The following is a 16,059-nucleotide window of genomic DNA, read 5'->3' as shown; positions in this document are numbered from 1 at the left end:
GTTGGAAACACCTAGAACTATGAATGAAAAAGGGCAACCCGTTCGGGTACGAGTTTCATTCGTGTGGCCCATTTCGTTCGTCTTCGGTGTTTCCTTCTTCCTATTGTAGATTCAGTGGGGATCATTTTATTTCAGTTACAAAACACGAACAACCGGATTAATCATGCATTTGGCCTAATCAAACACTAGATAATGAATAGGCGGAATGGTAGATTCCAATCTAGAGTCAAAACACGAGTTTGGCTAATTCGGTGAAATCACAGTGACACTTAACTGAATAAGAGTCATAAAACAAACACACATATGTAATTGGCTTAGAACCTTATCCTAGCCCGCCCTCTATGTTTGCCTAGGTTAGATGCATTTTTTGCCAATCAACCACGGGTAATAACTGATTAAGTCACGTACATTTGACTTAATACACCATTTGTCTGTATTCACTGATAGTTGTCAGTTGCTTTCTATAACGTGTCAGTTATATCAGTTTTCTTCTGTTTTGTTCTTGCTTTTGATGATTTATCGCGATTCGGCCCCGAGCCCATAGGCTACGTGTTACACGGGGTCCAATGCCCCAAACTACCGAACACGAGGTCCAACGCCTCCTAATTCACCGAGCGCGTGCAACCCGAGTGCGGAATGGGATCTAGCCTCGATTCACTGTCACACTCCGAATGCGGCCTATGTGGAAGGTAGATTTGGATCGAGCGTGTGAAACGGGTTTAGATATCACCCGGGAGCTCGATCGGCCCATCGGACACAGTGGGAACCGACCGGTTCTCCCAAAGACCGTTGGATCGATCGGACCCGACCCCCGGCTCCTTGAGCCCGCGTTGCCTTAATTTGTTTATCGGCTATTCAAAATACTCGGTGAGCCGAAGCGGAATATTGGCCCAATGCAAACCGATCGGGATCCATTTACTTATTCAGTTGCATTTTGTAATTATACGAGAGAACATTGTGAGGATTCTATTTGTATGTCCATTTACTTGTAAGGATCCCCGATCGGTGAGCGAGAGGTCCGAGTGCCGGATTGGTCAAGTTGGTCTATCGCCACCAAAGGGTGAGTAAGCTCGGATACTCGTGGCTTCGGTTCACGCAGAGATTCGACCATCACGGTTCGATGAACTGTAACGCTAAGATAGTGAACCGACTCTTCGATGCACAAGCCTACTCATCTTTCGGACTCTTGGCCCAACTTGATCAATTCATTGAATTTACGGTGTCAAAACGGGCGAGTCGAGTACAACTCTAAATCACGCGGTAAATAAACAAAATGGCAAGCCTAGCAAGCTAGAGTACCGAAAGGGCGTGCGGGATATAGGCCCGCACGTAATAGAACCCCCGAATTCGGAACTTCCGGTTCCGTACGACCATTGCCTTAGCATTTAGGAGTACCCCGTACCCCTAGACCCGGGTAACTTGCCGGCCCTCGACCTTCGGGTCGTAAAATGGCAAGTGGCGACTCCTTCTCACGCGCGTCCGTCGCGCATCCCCGGGAAGGTGGACACTCCCAAGCCGCGTTTGCTTAGGCGCGCGCATGCGTGCCCCGACGAGATGAAATTCGGGTGCGCACACACACGATGTGTGAGAGACTAGGGGGCAATTTTATCTATCTCTCGTTTTGCTCTCCTTTTGCTACGGTCACCTACCTCGGGGCCGCACCTCTCAACCTAAAGGGGAAGAGCTCTCCTTTTGCCACGACCGCCCCAAAGGATTTCCGGTCGTGCCTCTCTTTTACCCTAGCTTTTGCTTAGGCCGCCCCAAAAGGGGTTTTCGACCTAGCGAGCTCGATTCTTTATCTCTTGAGTTTGCAAGGGCGAAGGTTTTGAAGGATTCAACCTCCGAGTACATTGTTTTCTATCTCCGTCGAGGAGTTTTGTCTGCTGCTCCCCTTTTGTCGGGGTTTGTTGATTTCTCTGGATTGGCGGCGCCGGTGCTTTTGATGAACCTCGGCATTGCCTTTCTTTTGTTGGTTGGCGGGTTTTTCCCGCTTCTTTTCTCTCTCTCTTCATTGGCGGGTTTTTCTCGCTTCTTTCCGCTCTGTTTTTTTCTTGCAGCCGGGGTTTGTTTTGTGCCACGTGTCTTTGATTGAAACTCCTCGACTTTGCATCGTCGATGCCGCTTTGGTGCACTTCGCCTCGTGGAGACTCATTGCATGTTGCTAGCTCTATTTTGTGAGGGCCGGCTCTCTTGGAAATTTGACTCTTGTGCACTCGGGAGCCGAACTCCGTGTCATTTGCCCTTACAAGCATTGCATGTGAATTTCCCCTGTTGACTAGAAAGAAAATGTAGAATTGCCCCGTGAATAGGGAAACGAGGTTGCCCTGGTGCGAATTTTGAACGGGGATGCCCCGGTCTTCATTTGTTGAAGTGGCCCGTGGTAGGCGCCTTGTGCGATATCTCCGATCATCTCTTGCTGTTCTTTACAGTGTCTGCCTCTTGGAGGGTGCACGCTGTTGAAGGCAATGGATGTTCGAGGAAGACTGTTGTATCGATGCTGAGTGATTCACTCAATTGTCCCTGTCTTTGGCTTCATAGGGGGGTGCCTCATCGTCGAACACCTCCCTTGTCAAAGTATAAGGAAAGGGTCCGAGACAAGTTCTCGAGGAAGCGTGAACTCGTGCATCGCTCTTCACCTGTGGTCAATGTGCCCCTGTGAAGGATGACAAAGAAGACAATGCATTAGGCGATTATGCGGGGGATATGTGGTAAGAAATATGAGGTGGTCCCATGGGAAAATCCCTTTTTGTCCCTTCCGCGACCCAAGGGGTGCCCCGTGCAGACGACATTTGTTTCCGAGAATCTGGTCATCACCACTCTAGAGTGGTTAGACCGTGACCGAGGTCACATAAGCATATTTTCCCTGTTGCGAGTAGGCTTGCTCAACCGTCCTACGGAGGGCTCGAGGAGCCGGGTCTCATGAGGACTGGCGAGTCGAATAGGTCCAACAGAACTAATAGGGCGTCGCAAAGACCGTCCTAATACTCCGTTGAAGGATTTGTTCATGTCGGGAGCCCATTTGTGGGAATGCATTTAAATTAAAGCAAAAGAGAGTTTAAAAAAGACTGGGTATGTTGTTCCAGTGCTTAGTCGGCGGCGACGACAGAGGACGAGTGAGATCCATTCTTTGATCGGAGGCATGACCGTGCTGGTATCTCCTGCGATCGAGAGTTGGGTCATGCTCTGTTTGTGGAGCTGTCACTTCCGGTCTTTGCAGTTGAAGGATTAGACTTGCTCCTTGGAGTATTGCTTGGATGAATTTAAATCCAAGACAATTTTGGATTTCAGATGAGCTTTGATTTTCTCGCATTCTTTGTGGAGGGAGGGTGGGAACTCAGTGTTGAAATCCCAATGAGCTGGATGAGAGACGTTTGTTGCCTCAATTGTGGTGGTTCAGTATTCAGGCTGCCTTCTTGTTGGGAATTTCCTGCAATGGGAAAAGAAAACAATGAAGGAGCATGAACTGTTCAGGATTTCAATGCAAGAGTGTAGGGAAGCGAACTGGCCTGGTAGGCGTCGTGCGAGCACACCGAGAGACATGCATTGATACGTTGAGCATGCCTGTATGAGTTGGTGTAAACATGCTTGGACATGTGTGAGGCATGCTTGATCATTGGTAGATGCGTGGGGTCACGCGGAGGGATGTGCGTCTAATCACACGGTGATGTTCTCTGTTAGTAAGAAGTTAGTGTCGGTTAGTCTCACCTGGGAAGGTGGGTCGGCCCTCGGGCCAAGGCTCGTCTTGCCGTGGAGGAAGGGTGAAGGCCGCAAGTGGCCTGCCCGCGAAAGTGGGCACGACTCCCCTGTCGTGCGAGGTGGGTGGCCGGGATGGACTCGGCTTCTGGTCATAGCACATCTCGCTATGGAGAAGTGAAGACCGCAAGTGGTCTACCCGCGAATGTTGGCACAACTCGCCTGTCGTGCGAGACATGGCAGCTGCTGTGCAAACATAGAAATAGATAGAATGCATGCAGTGTATAAGTTTTCAAAAGCTAATGCCATTGCATCGATTTGGTTCAAGTTCCTTAATTTACAAAGATAGTTTGAGCAGGGGAGCTTAAACATTAAACTGATACAATGTCTTAGGTTGTTTTGAAAACATGCATGCAGGTGTAGAAAAATAAACTATAACACGAGTTCTTTACATTGTACAACACTCATTCAGTGAAAACAACAAAAGGCTCGCCTAAAAGAAAAACTACGAGCCGACTCAAAGACTCAACTTTTGGGTCGGTTGGCGGCATGAAGGCAAATTTTGGTCCAGCATGACGGTCCCTGTTTATGCATGGTTTCAGTGTTCTACTGAAACAACCACTAACTAGGGATGGGGGCTCCCGATTCAAGGGTGTCAATTCCTTGAAATCGAGCGAGGATCTTTGGGGGCCGGTTCGGTGGCAGAGCCGACTCGACCCGTTCCCTTACTCGGAACCTCTGACTAACCTAGCTTCCTAAATTGGCGCCCATGGGATTTCAGGCGAGGTACTTAGAATTCCACTAGGATGAAGCAATGCAAGTGCAGAAAAGTAAATGTGCGTAAAATAGATAAGCGAAAAATTGCGGAAAGCAGTAAATGAACATGCAAGCAAAGCAAACGAATCGAGCCTGAACCCACTAAGTGTGTCCCCAGTGGAGTCACCAAGCTGTACGAACCCGAATGTGGACTCTCGTCGGGGCCCGCATTGCGCGCTTTTAGATCGCGCGGCTTGGGAGTGTCCACCTTCCCGTGGGGACGTGTGACGGACACACGTGAGAGAAGGAGTCGCCACTTATCATTTTACGACTCGAAGGTCGAGGGCGGACAAGTTACCCGGGTCTAGGGGTATGGAACACACAGTTTGTTGTTAAGGCATTGGTCTGTGCGGAACTGGAAAATCCGTGTTCGGGGGTTCATGTTACGTGCGGGCCTATATCCCGCACGCCCTTTCGGTACTTTGGTTTGCTAGGCTTGCATGTTTTATGATTTACCACATGAATTAAGTTGCACTCGGCTCGCACGTTTTGACACCGGAGATTCGATGAACCAAACGATGTTGGTTGAGAAGCCGAGGGAGAAGTAAACCCGTATGTCGGGGAGTTGGTTCACAATCTTGAGTTACAGTTCATCGAATCATGGAGGTTCTACCCTGCGTGAACCAGAACCGCGAGTTCTTGGATTTACTTGTATCTGGGCAAGCATTAGACCGATTCGATTAATTCGACTCTCGGACCGTTCGCTCACCGACTGGAATTCTTACAGAATGAATGTACAAAATAAAATCCTTACAATGCTCTCAGAAATACAATAAAATATAAATTACAAATGATCGAATTCCAATCGATTCGCGTTCGGTTATTATTCCGCTCTAACTTACCGTGAGTTTAGGGAAAAATCGAAGAACTAAAATTCAAGGTACGCTCTCACTGAATAGCGCGTTGAACCCTGTGAGTGTTGATTAGGGCGTTGAACCCTGTGCTCGATGATTAGGGCGTTTAACACTAATATTATTCGGCCTGGGGATCAGGCTCGACCCGCATGGCAAACAGGTGCGGAAAGATTACAAGCAGCAGGTAAATAACAGACAATGTGTTTGTATTCACCGAATGTACGTGGATTAACAAGTTTATTAATCCAAGGTATTTTGGCATGCAAATCCTACCCTAGACAAACAAATGCGTGCCAATGTTTTAGCATTCGGCTTTGGTTTGAGAACCTGACATGTCGGGTGTCCGTAGTCAAGTTTCGTGTGTGTTGATTGCTTTTACAGTTGTTCTGTATTGTGACGCTGAATTTTCACTGAATTAGCCAAACTCGTGTTTTGACTCTAAATTTGGAATCTAGAATTCCTCCTAACCATTATCTAGTGTTTGGTTTGGTCGAGTGAAAGGTTAATCAGCATTTTGCATGTTTTCTGACAGAGATAACCGTTCTAGTTACCCGAGTCTATGTTAGGATGACAGAAACTCTCAGTTAGATAAGAAAAGGCTATGCAGATGAACCTGCACCTGAACAGGTAGCCTATTCTTATCCCGTACTGTAGTGTTTCTGTCATGCTAACCCTAAGGGTGTCACTGAATTGTGAAAAGACGATTTTGCCCTTTATTTGAAAATTATTTTCAGAAAAGGGGAAACATCGCAGTGCGGGCCACCTCGGCCTGTAGCCGGTGTCGACCGATTCCCTGGATCGTCCAGGGTTGTGCAAGAACCCCGAAAATGCCAAAGAACCGGTCGATCTGCCCGGAAGTGATCTAGAAAGATCTTTTGTATCCTGACCTGAGTTACTTGGAATCAGGTAAAAACTCAAGTTGAGACACATAAGCCCTTTTCAGACGTCAATGCTACATCGGACCGCGCGTTTCGGGTTTTGAAATTGATAAGTTTGAAAAGGGCACCAACATCATTTGACAACTCATCGACGCGAGTTATCAGTTAATGGTCGATTCGTGTAAACTTTATCATTGTGAAATGGGTTTAATCATGTGAGCGTCCCGATTAACCCGTTCGTGAAATTAATGCTTAAGGGTTGTGCCGGATGCATTAATTGTGAGAACGATTCGCGACTCGATGACCAAGACAATTCCATAAGGATCGAGGATAATTTGATCAAATGACCGAAACTACCCTCGTAACCGAATGAACCCGAATGAGTCATCGATACTCGAATCCATGCATGCTTTGTTTTGAAAAGACATTTTCATGCGATATTGTGACGATAATGTAAATTGCAAATTACACGAAAGCCGAGAACGAACTCAAAACGGGAAGAGGAAGCCTCATGCAACCTGTACGAGTCTAAGAGGCTCTCGGTTACTTCTCCTTGGAGATAGCCGAGAGGTCCCATGGCCCGAATGGGGTTCCACGAGGTTTCCCCGTCTCGTTTCGAATCATTTCTCGCATGCTTAAACGACAAACATTATAAATGACACGATTAAACGAAAGTCGGTATTGCCATAATTTGAATAACGCATTCGAACATGGAAACATACACAAACAAGTTATTTAAGGAATCGATAAAACAATACCGACTTCATGCACGTGAGAAAATATGATGAAACTCGGGAATCGAACTTGGATTGGGTCAAGAAGATCGTTCCTTGCCCGAAAGGAGCAAGAGAGCATTCGGTCACCTCCCTTGAAGGGAAACCCGTGAGCTCTTTGCCTTTTCCGGGTCGGGATGTTCTTCTTGATTACAATCCAAGTGTTTCCCAACATGCTAGCATATAAATCAAGGATAAATATGCATGATATAACATGGAAAATGCATAAAGATTAAAACTTGAAGATAAAACATACATAAAACCCCTTATAACTCCATAAACGCAACGAGAATGTAAAAGTCATAGCTCCTCTAAGTCAGGAATGGTCATACCTAGTCCCGAGATGCGGGATGGTACCTTCAAGAGTCGGGTTGGACCGTTGATGGGTCGGGTTTGGGCTGTTTTCCGTTGAACAGACCCGAATGGCACCAAACAGACCCGGCTGGAATACTGGACAGACCCGACTGGCACAAGTCGGGTTGGACGTCGCCACGGAGGCTCACGATGGAATTTTGAGGCAAGGTCGGCGGCCTTGGGTAGCCAAGGGATCCCTCTAGGTGACCGTGGTGGTCGTTTGTTCCCAGAGTTGTCGGGTCGACCCGTGCAGTCCTGCAAAAATCACCCAAAACAAAGCAAGGCACAAGTTGGGTCGGACGTCGCCACGGAGGCTCCCGATGGAATTTTTGAGCAAGGCCAACGACTCCCGACTTCTAACTCACCTCCGGAGGTGGCTGTGGTGGTCGTTTTCCGAAAAGAGTCCTCGATCGACCCGATCTGCAAGAAAACCGTACAAACAGTCAGAAATTTCGACTCGACTGGGCAGTTGGGCTGTTTCTTCTTCCTGGGGTTAAACCGATGGGTTTTTCTTGGATTTCTTGACTCCTTGACACCCTAGGGTTGTGTGGGGAGGTGTTTGATGGGTTTTGGTAGCTCAAACCGACTTGGAATGGCTTGAAACCCGGTTTGACATTTTTGACCCGAGAAGGACCAAATCTGTCCAGATTTTGTTCAAGGCTGGTTCTATGGCTTAGAGGCTTCAAACTTAAAATCTAAGCTCAGAAATGGATAGAGGGGGTCAAAAACATGTGGGATATGAAGTTTGGTAAAGTTTGGATATAAGCTGGGATGGATTCCGACTTAAGACTTTGCCCGGTTTTGCTTGGTTTTGCTTGTTCTTGCTGAGCTGCGATTTTGCTGAACTCCTTGAGAGTTTGAGAGCTTTTGTTTGAGCGAGAAAATGCTAGAGAGAGAGTGCTTGAAGGTGAATCCTTAGCTTAATTACTTTGGAGCAATATATAGGCAAAGTTAATGAGCAATTAAGTGAAGAAAAGCTTGATTAAGGCAAGGCTTAGGGAGATCCGAATTTTCTAAGCAAGATAAGGATGAATGTCATCCAAGTATTCTTCATGAAGAAGAGTTAAGAGCATTGAATGCATGGATGGTGATGGTTGAGTGCAAGAAGGAGAAAGCTAGATATTTTGCATGCAACTTGGCTAGCTTTGTCTTGAGCCAAAGGGAAGAAAATGTCGTGGGTCCCGCTTGGGTTAGAGTTGAGTCGGGAGGAAAGCTCGAATCTCGATTGATCGCGCATTCGAAACTCGTGGTTCAAATTGAACATCTAATTGTCGATATACGCGAGAAAACGGATTTAATGAGCCCAAGATTGGCACTTTTCGTGGAAAAATGCCTCGGGTCCGTATGAGGCTCGAAAGTCGATTTTGCTCATTATAGGTGACCAGAGCAAAGTTGTCCGCTTCTGACAGCATATCTTGTGTCTGCATCTCACATTGGTTATTTTGACATGAATTGTTAGACAACGTGAACTATTGATTCTTAAGCCGATAACGCAAACGTGGAGCCGAAGATGTCTTAGGAGGTCGAAACTGGATTTCTCATATTGTTTTTTGAGTTGCTTGGGCGCTCCGGAAATCACTGTGATCTCCGTTTGTCGAGATTGGATCTCTAAGGACTTGAAAAGTGTACCTTAAACCTCTAAAGCACTACTTAGGAGGTCTAGATGAGTTGTGTGATTCATTCCGACGATTCCACGTTGAGCCTTGGGAAGGCTAGCACTGTGTAAAGTAGGCACCTAGCGTCAAGTTTCCGTAAAAACGACCTCCAGATATGCATTTCCACTGAAAATGGCCATTTATGCTCTTCAGAGGTTACTCGGGAAACTGAAAATGGTTTTGCTGTCTGATTTGCCCAATTGCGTCTGTCCGCTAGAGTTTTCAGGGCAATGCAGTATGACCTTCGTTTGCCGTAATTCCATCATATCAGTCTCCGGTTATGCTCCTCCGAAGAAGGGTATGCCCGTTTTGTCACTCGAAAGTCATTCAGGGTGTCTGCATGGCTTTCAAAAGACAATCTGAAGTACTGCTCGTACTCTGTATGATTGTGGGGCATGGCCGCATCTGATATTTGGAATTAACTTTTCTCCGAGAAACCGACATTTTTGGACTTCCACTGAAAAGTTGTCTATATACAGAAAGTTGTTCTGTATAGAACGGATGATTTGCGAAATGCGTTTGAAGACACTTTTCATCTGTTTGGCGTTGATGTGGATTTTTGAAGTCCAATATTGGCTATCTTCCGACGGTCGAGCAAACTATCGGAAAATAGATCTGTTCGTGTGATATATTGAAAATGCCGATTTTAGACATTGTTGAGCTCTCTAGTCACTCTGTTGCTCCTTGATGACCCCTGGAGTCCTTCTGTCGTGTGTACATGTCATATGCTTGATTTTGCCGACTTAAGGATGAATAGTGATTTCCTGCTCTGTTGAGCCGTTTTTCTGTATTCTGCTCAAGTCATGGCTTGGATCATTGCTAATGATGTAATTTAAATCGGTGAGCCAAAATGGGGTGCTGACAGACCCCGAAGATCAGGAAGGTTATGCCTGATCACACTGTACAAGTCGTTTAGGTCTTCCAAGTGCCTTTCAGGCGAAAAAAAGGGCCCATTTCTGGCAAATTCTCATGTTGGGAGCTCGTCTAGCGAAATGTTAACGCCCGAGATGTACACTAATCAATCCTAACGACCTAAAGAGCCAAGGATATCATTTCAATTCGGACAGCACAAATCATCTAGGTTTCCCGAGTGGCTCTAGAAGGGTCTCAAACGTCCCCCAACAAATCTTCGGGATCCGTTTTCGACAAACAAAGAACACAGTGGTCTTCGGGCACATCAAGACACTTGGAAAACAGTGAGAAAACTCCGAATATAGATTCTCGGGACGTCTTTGGTTCCGATTTGTGACGGAGGTCACGAAGTCAACCATTCCACCTGAGCGAGAAAGTACATCAACACGGCGAGTGCAACACGCAAACACATGAATGGGCGACAAAAACGATTAACTTTGCTCCGATCACCCCAATTGAGCAAAACCAACTCCCGAGCCTCTAGGCCATCAAGTCATCCACAAAGGCAAAATATGTCGATATTGGGTTAGTCGGAATCGTCTCTTCGCGTGCATCGACAATGCGTCGTCCATTCGAGTCACAAAAATCGAACTTGCAATCGACCCGGACTCGAGCTTCCCTGACCTTCCTTGAGCTTGAGACCATGTGGGACACACGGCTATCCCCCATGGCAGGTCCTCTCCACTTGAATTTTTTATTTTGCAAATATCCCCCTTTTTATTTCGTATTCATTCTAGCCCCCATTCTTTAATATTTTAGTACAACTCACATCCATCTCTGCCATCAACTTCCTTGAATGGTGGATCTTGCCTCCCATGCCCCATTTCTTTAATGAGGACCGGCCACTCCCTAAGTGCCATCACATTTCACTAATATCCCCTTAATTGTGCTTAGTTTGCTCATTAGTCCACCTATATAGCCTTAAGTCCAAGACAAACTAATCACTTTGCTTCCTCCGATCTCACTCTAGCCTTTCTCACTCAAGAAATTCTCTCAACTCTCCCTCAACTCCTCTCTACCGTTCAGCATTCCAGAAACCCATAACAAGGCCGAGCAAGGCCAATTTTGCTAGAAAATCACCCGATTTTCCGACGACCACTACCCGACTTAAATCGAGCCTCAAACAAACTATATACCCCCCTTGTTCTCGATCTCCCAAATCCATTAGTGGTGTTAGTTTCGTCGTTTGAAGCCTCCAGCATACCGTTCCAGCCTGCTCCAGATTCGGGTCTCCAAGCTCTTTCCCGGTTTCTAAGCGAGTTTGCACCTCCCACGACTAAAGTGAGTCATGCCAACACCCCTTGAAGGGTCACCCAAGACCCTCACTCTCTCCGTGACAAGGAGATCACGTCCCGAGAGCCGTCCCACCAAGAAAGTCACTTCCCGGGCTCCCTTTCTCCCTCTCGGGTTGCTTTTTCTTTGCTTTCAATTTCTTGTTGCAGAAGGGTCAACCCAAGTAGCTCTGACCCGTGACCTACCTCCAGCACCCTCCAGGGACCTCCCAAGGGTAGTGAACCATCGTGCCCAACCATCGATTCTACATCCAGCCGGCCTCTCCAGCCAGTTTCCTCACCCGAGTCTTCTTTCTCCCTTTCACGGTTTATCCCTTGTAGGCGGGTCAACTAGGCTTTGCCTTGCTGAGCGCCACCCATAGCCGTGTCCAAAGGTCCCTTAGGAGTCAAGGACCATCGTGCCAAATCGCTAGAACCACCCCCACTGACCCAACCAGCCTCAACAACTCAAGTTGCCATCCAAGCCATCTCGGGTTCTCTAGTGCACCAGACTGTCTAAAATTGTTGCTCCTTCTTTCAAGACTCTTCCCAACTCGTTTCCACCCCCAAAGTGTAGGTATAATACCCTTTAAATCCTTAGAGGAGTTAGAACTTTTAATTTCCAAATTTTGTAGAGTGATAAGGCGGTCCCTGACTAGTTATATGCACATTTTTCTTAATACATTTCTACTTCACTTACATGTTTGTTTAACGATGTGTTGCAAGTTAGCATGACGGGAGGCAGCTAAAGTCGGAGTCGGGGAGACCACTATGGCCAAAAGGACCCATTGGAGCTCACGACCACACCTCAAGAGGAGGTGGCCGAGAGCTCCTTTGGCTCTCTTGGGCCCATGTAGCCTCCTTCTCATCTACTTTAGTCATTTCTTGTGTTTTTACAATTTCTCATTTCATGTGCTGGTGTTGTTTTATCGATTCCGATTAATATCGTGTTTTTATGCATGTTTGAGTGTTTGCCTGTATTTCCTGATATCATGGCGGCACCGGTTATATGCTTGTTATTATCGTGTTTGATGACTTGAGCATGCGAGAAGCGATTAAAATCGGGGAGAAGAGACCACATGAGATCCGAGTCGGGTCAAGGGATTCTTGGCCATCCCCAAGAAGGAGTGGTCGAATGCTCCTCGACCCATCTCGGGTCAAGGGTGGCTTTCATTTCTCAATTTAAACTCGTTTATCGAATTGTATGTGATTATGTTCCCATACCGACACTAGTCTTATGATTAATCACACTTTTAAAGCGTTAATATAAAGTATTTTGCATGGATTTGTGTATTGGTGACTATCTCGAGCCCATAAGGGTCCAAGGGTATTTTGGCCATCGTTGACTAGGCCCTCTTGGTTGGACTCGTCTCGATCCCCGTGTCATGAGTTGTTCTCGTTAATTAAAACAATTGGGGATTAGGATTATATTCAGGCAGTCAATTCATGATTAGTCTGACGGTCTAAAACCAACAAAATTAAAGCATTCAATAAGATCTTACTTAATCTAATAATTCTACACACGGGGTAATCAGGACTCGACTAATTTATCCACTTGGCTTTTACTACGATTCAAGAACCGATGGCCACGCCCTTTTAAAACTCACAATTTCACAAAAGCACTAAGACACGTGACACGCGTAGATGGACATCTAGGGAGCACTCATGTGTCTTGACTCGAGTCCGGGCTGGATTTGAGGCGGCTCGAATCGAGATGCATGAGTTCTTCCTAGACCACTTATGGGCGGAGCGATTGGTTTCTATGCTCTTTCAAGGTCCTTACGACCCTAGTAGATCCAAGGAATCAGACGACGAAAGGCTACTAACTTTCGATAGTCCGTGTCACGTGGTCTTGATTTTTCATACTCACACTTACACATAGTTTCGGTTTAAGGGCATCACCACTGGTTCATGATCCACCAACACCCTAGACGTTAGGATGACGAAAACATATCGAATAAAGAAAGGGGCGAGCGTCTGTCAAGGTGCGATTGGCATTCGTTTACCCTCCCTTTTCCTGTCCGTAATGTTTTTGTCACCTTAGCGTTGATTCGGGCGCTTAGGGAATTAGACTAGAGGCACGAGCGAGGACAGCTTACGAAAGGTTGTCCGATCCCTCATGGGATATGTGTATTGACCTTGGCACCCCGTGGTGTTTCGTGCCCCGATTTCCCTAAGTTCGTGCTTAGAATGGGTCAAAACATGAAAAATAAATTAACTTTGAACCCGGCATAGTCAAACATTGGTAAACAGTTAGGCAAAACGTCAGGTTTTGGGTTTCAGGCTAAAATACACCTCTATCATAATCTGTTAAGCCCTTGGTGTCACGAAACAGAACAACCTAAAAGCCATCCACACATTTGAGACTTGACTGTATGCATCATGTCTGTCAAGTTCAGTTAAGCAACCTAGGGTGGCCCCTGGGCCGACCTTCACCATGTGCGACCTCTTTTTGTCTGATTAGAGTAGAAATTTGTTTGCCAAACAACCCTGGTTCATAACTTGATAAATCACGTAAATCCAGTGATAACACACAACTTTTATGTTTTTGTCTGTTTTTATATGTTTTCCTTTGTCTTCTTGCGGATCGAGCCCGACTCTATTGGGACACGATACACATAGGGTCCAATGCCATAATCATCAATCACGGAGTCTAACGCCCCCCATACACTCGAGCGCGCGCGACCCGAGTGGGGAATGGGGTCTAGCCTCGAGTCACCGTTCTTACCCGTGTAGCATCCATGTGGAGGATCGGGTTGGGTCGTGTGAAAGGGGCTAGACAATCACTCAGAAGCTCAACTGATCTTATGGTTATCTCAAGGACCATCCAGTCCTCCTCGAACCCGTCAGTTCGGTGTGAGCGACCTCCGGCCCTCATGAGCCCGCGTCGTCTTAATTTATGTTTCGGTCTTTCGAATCAGGTGGAGAGCATGAGTGAAAATATGGCCGAACGAGAGTTAATCGGGATCCATCTGTTGTAATCTGTAATTATTATTTGAGAGCACATTGTGAGAGATTTATTTGTATATTCAGTCTTGTAATGATCCCGGTCGACGACCGAACAATCTGAGCGTTAGGATTGGTCGAATCGGTTTGAGGGTCCCCGAGATGAGTGGGACCTCACAAGTCACGGGCCCGGTCCACACGATGAGCCGACTATCATGATTCGGTTAGTCGGAACGCAGTACGGTGGACTAGCCCCCTGACCTGAGGATTCGGTCTTCTTTTGGTCACTTAACTCGAATCAATTGCTTCCACAAATTTGCGCTGTCAAACCAAGCAAGACGAATGAAACTTAATTCACGCGGTAAATAAATTAAAAACGGCAAACCCTAGACAAACTAGAGTACCGATAGGGCGTGCGAGATATAGGCCCGCATGTAACAGATCTCCCGAATTTGGAACTCCTAGTTTCGCAGATCATATGCCTTAGCAAACTAGGTGCATCCATTACTCTCTAGACCCGAGCAACTCACCGGCCCTCGACCTCCGGATCTTAAACAATTAGTGGCGACTCCTTCTCACGCGTGTCCGTCCCGCATCCCCCAGTAAGGTGGACACTCCTAAACCGTGAGATCAATGCACACGCATGTGGGCCCCGACAAGACGAAATTCGGGGTCTGCACAGCTTGGCTACTCTGCTGGGGACACTTAGAGGGTTCGGGCTCGATTCGTTTGTCTGGCATTTACTGTTATTATTATCTGTTTACCACTTTCATTTAGATTTCGCACTTTATTTCCACATTTACATACATGGATGCATTACGCATCATCCTAGTTGTAATTAGGCACCATGCCCAAAATCCCACTGGTGCCAATAGGAGTTAGTATTAGAAAGAGGTTTCGAGTAGAGGAACGGACTGAGTGGCTCGTCGACTACTCCGGCCCCCAAAGATCCTCGCTCGGTTTTGGGGACGTCGCTATCCCTGATTAAAGACCCCCATCCATAGATAGCACGATTCCTGTAGGACAAAACCCTGCATCGTGCTATGCTTCCATGCCAGCCTCCTACAAGCTTCATCGACAATCCATCGAGTTTGCCTACGGGTTGTTAAGTTGTTTTTGTTTTTAGAGAGATGTACATGTACCTTGTACCTTGTATATTAAGTTGTAGGCATTTACTTTTCCACAAACATGCATCATATGTTTTTTAAAATTTAGGTTGTCATCCACATTAACGAGTCCTAAATCGGTTTCCTGTTATCTTGGTAAGGGATATTGTGCTCGGCCTCTTGTTCGCGCCTCTATCACGCCATACCGACGCTAGACAACGTCACCTACATCTAAACTAGTCGGCGCACGTTCGACCATAACTATGTCACTGCCTCCATCAAAGCCATCACTTTTGTTAGTCCCTCACCGGGTAGAGTGAAGCTTCCTTGAAGCTGTTACATTCAAAGGTCCAGTCCATGCTGTCTACAGCATTCAAGCACCAAACCCACACTTTCCATCGAGGAGTACTGAACCCTCATCTACCATCGCACGAGAATCCCACTGAGCCACCATAAGCCAAGGCCGGCACACCTGTTGGGACATATTCCTCCTCGAACTAGTCGGCGCTAGAATAAAAAGGGATCCTCTTCACCGGGAGAGAGCCAAAAAGGACGAAGAGCTCACTAACCAGCGTCAACTTCGAGGGAGCTCGCAGGGACCCGCGCCGAGCTATCGAGACGCAATTAGGAGTTGGCTCGGGCGAACGCTGCTTTGGAGAAATCCAGGAATAAGGCCTATGGACCCACGCACTTTAGGATAGATTCCTCCGCCAGGCTCTCACTTGGAATCGATGCTTTTCAAGGCAGCGGTCGATCGCGCCCTGAGCGTGGTGAAAGACCGACTTAGGGCTTTGCTTTTTA

This window comes from Punica granatum, unplaced genomic scaffold, assembly GCF_007655135.1.
Source record: "Punica granatum isolate Tunisia-2019 unplaced genomic scaffold, ASM765513v2 Contig00104, whole genome shotgun sequence".
NCBI classification, from domain to species: Eukaryota; Viridiplantae; Streptophyta; class Magnoliopsida; order Myrtales; family Lythraceae; genus Punica; species Punica granatum.
This window is presented reverse-complemented; position numbering follows the sequence as displayed.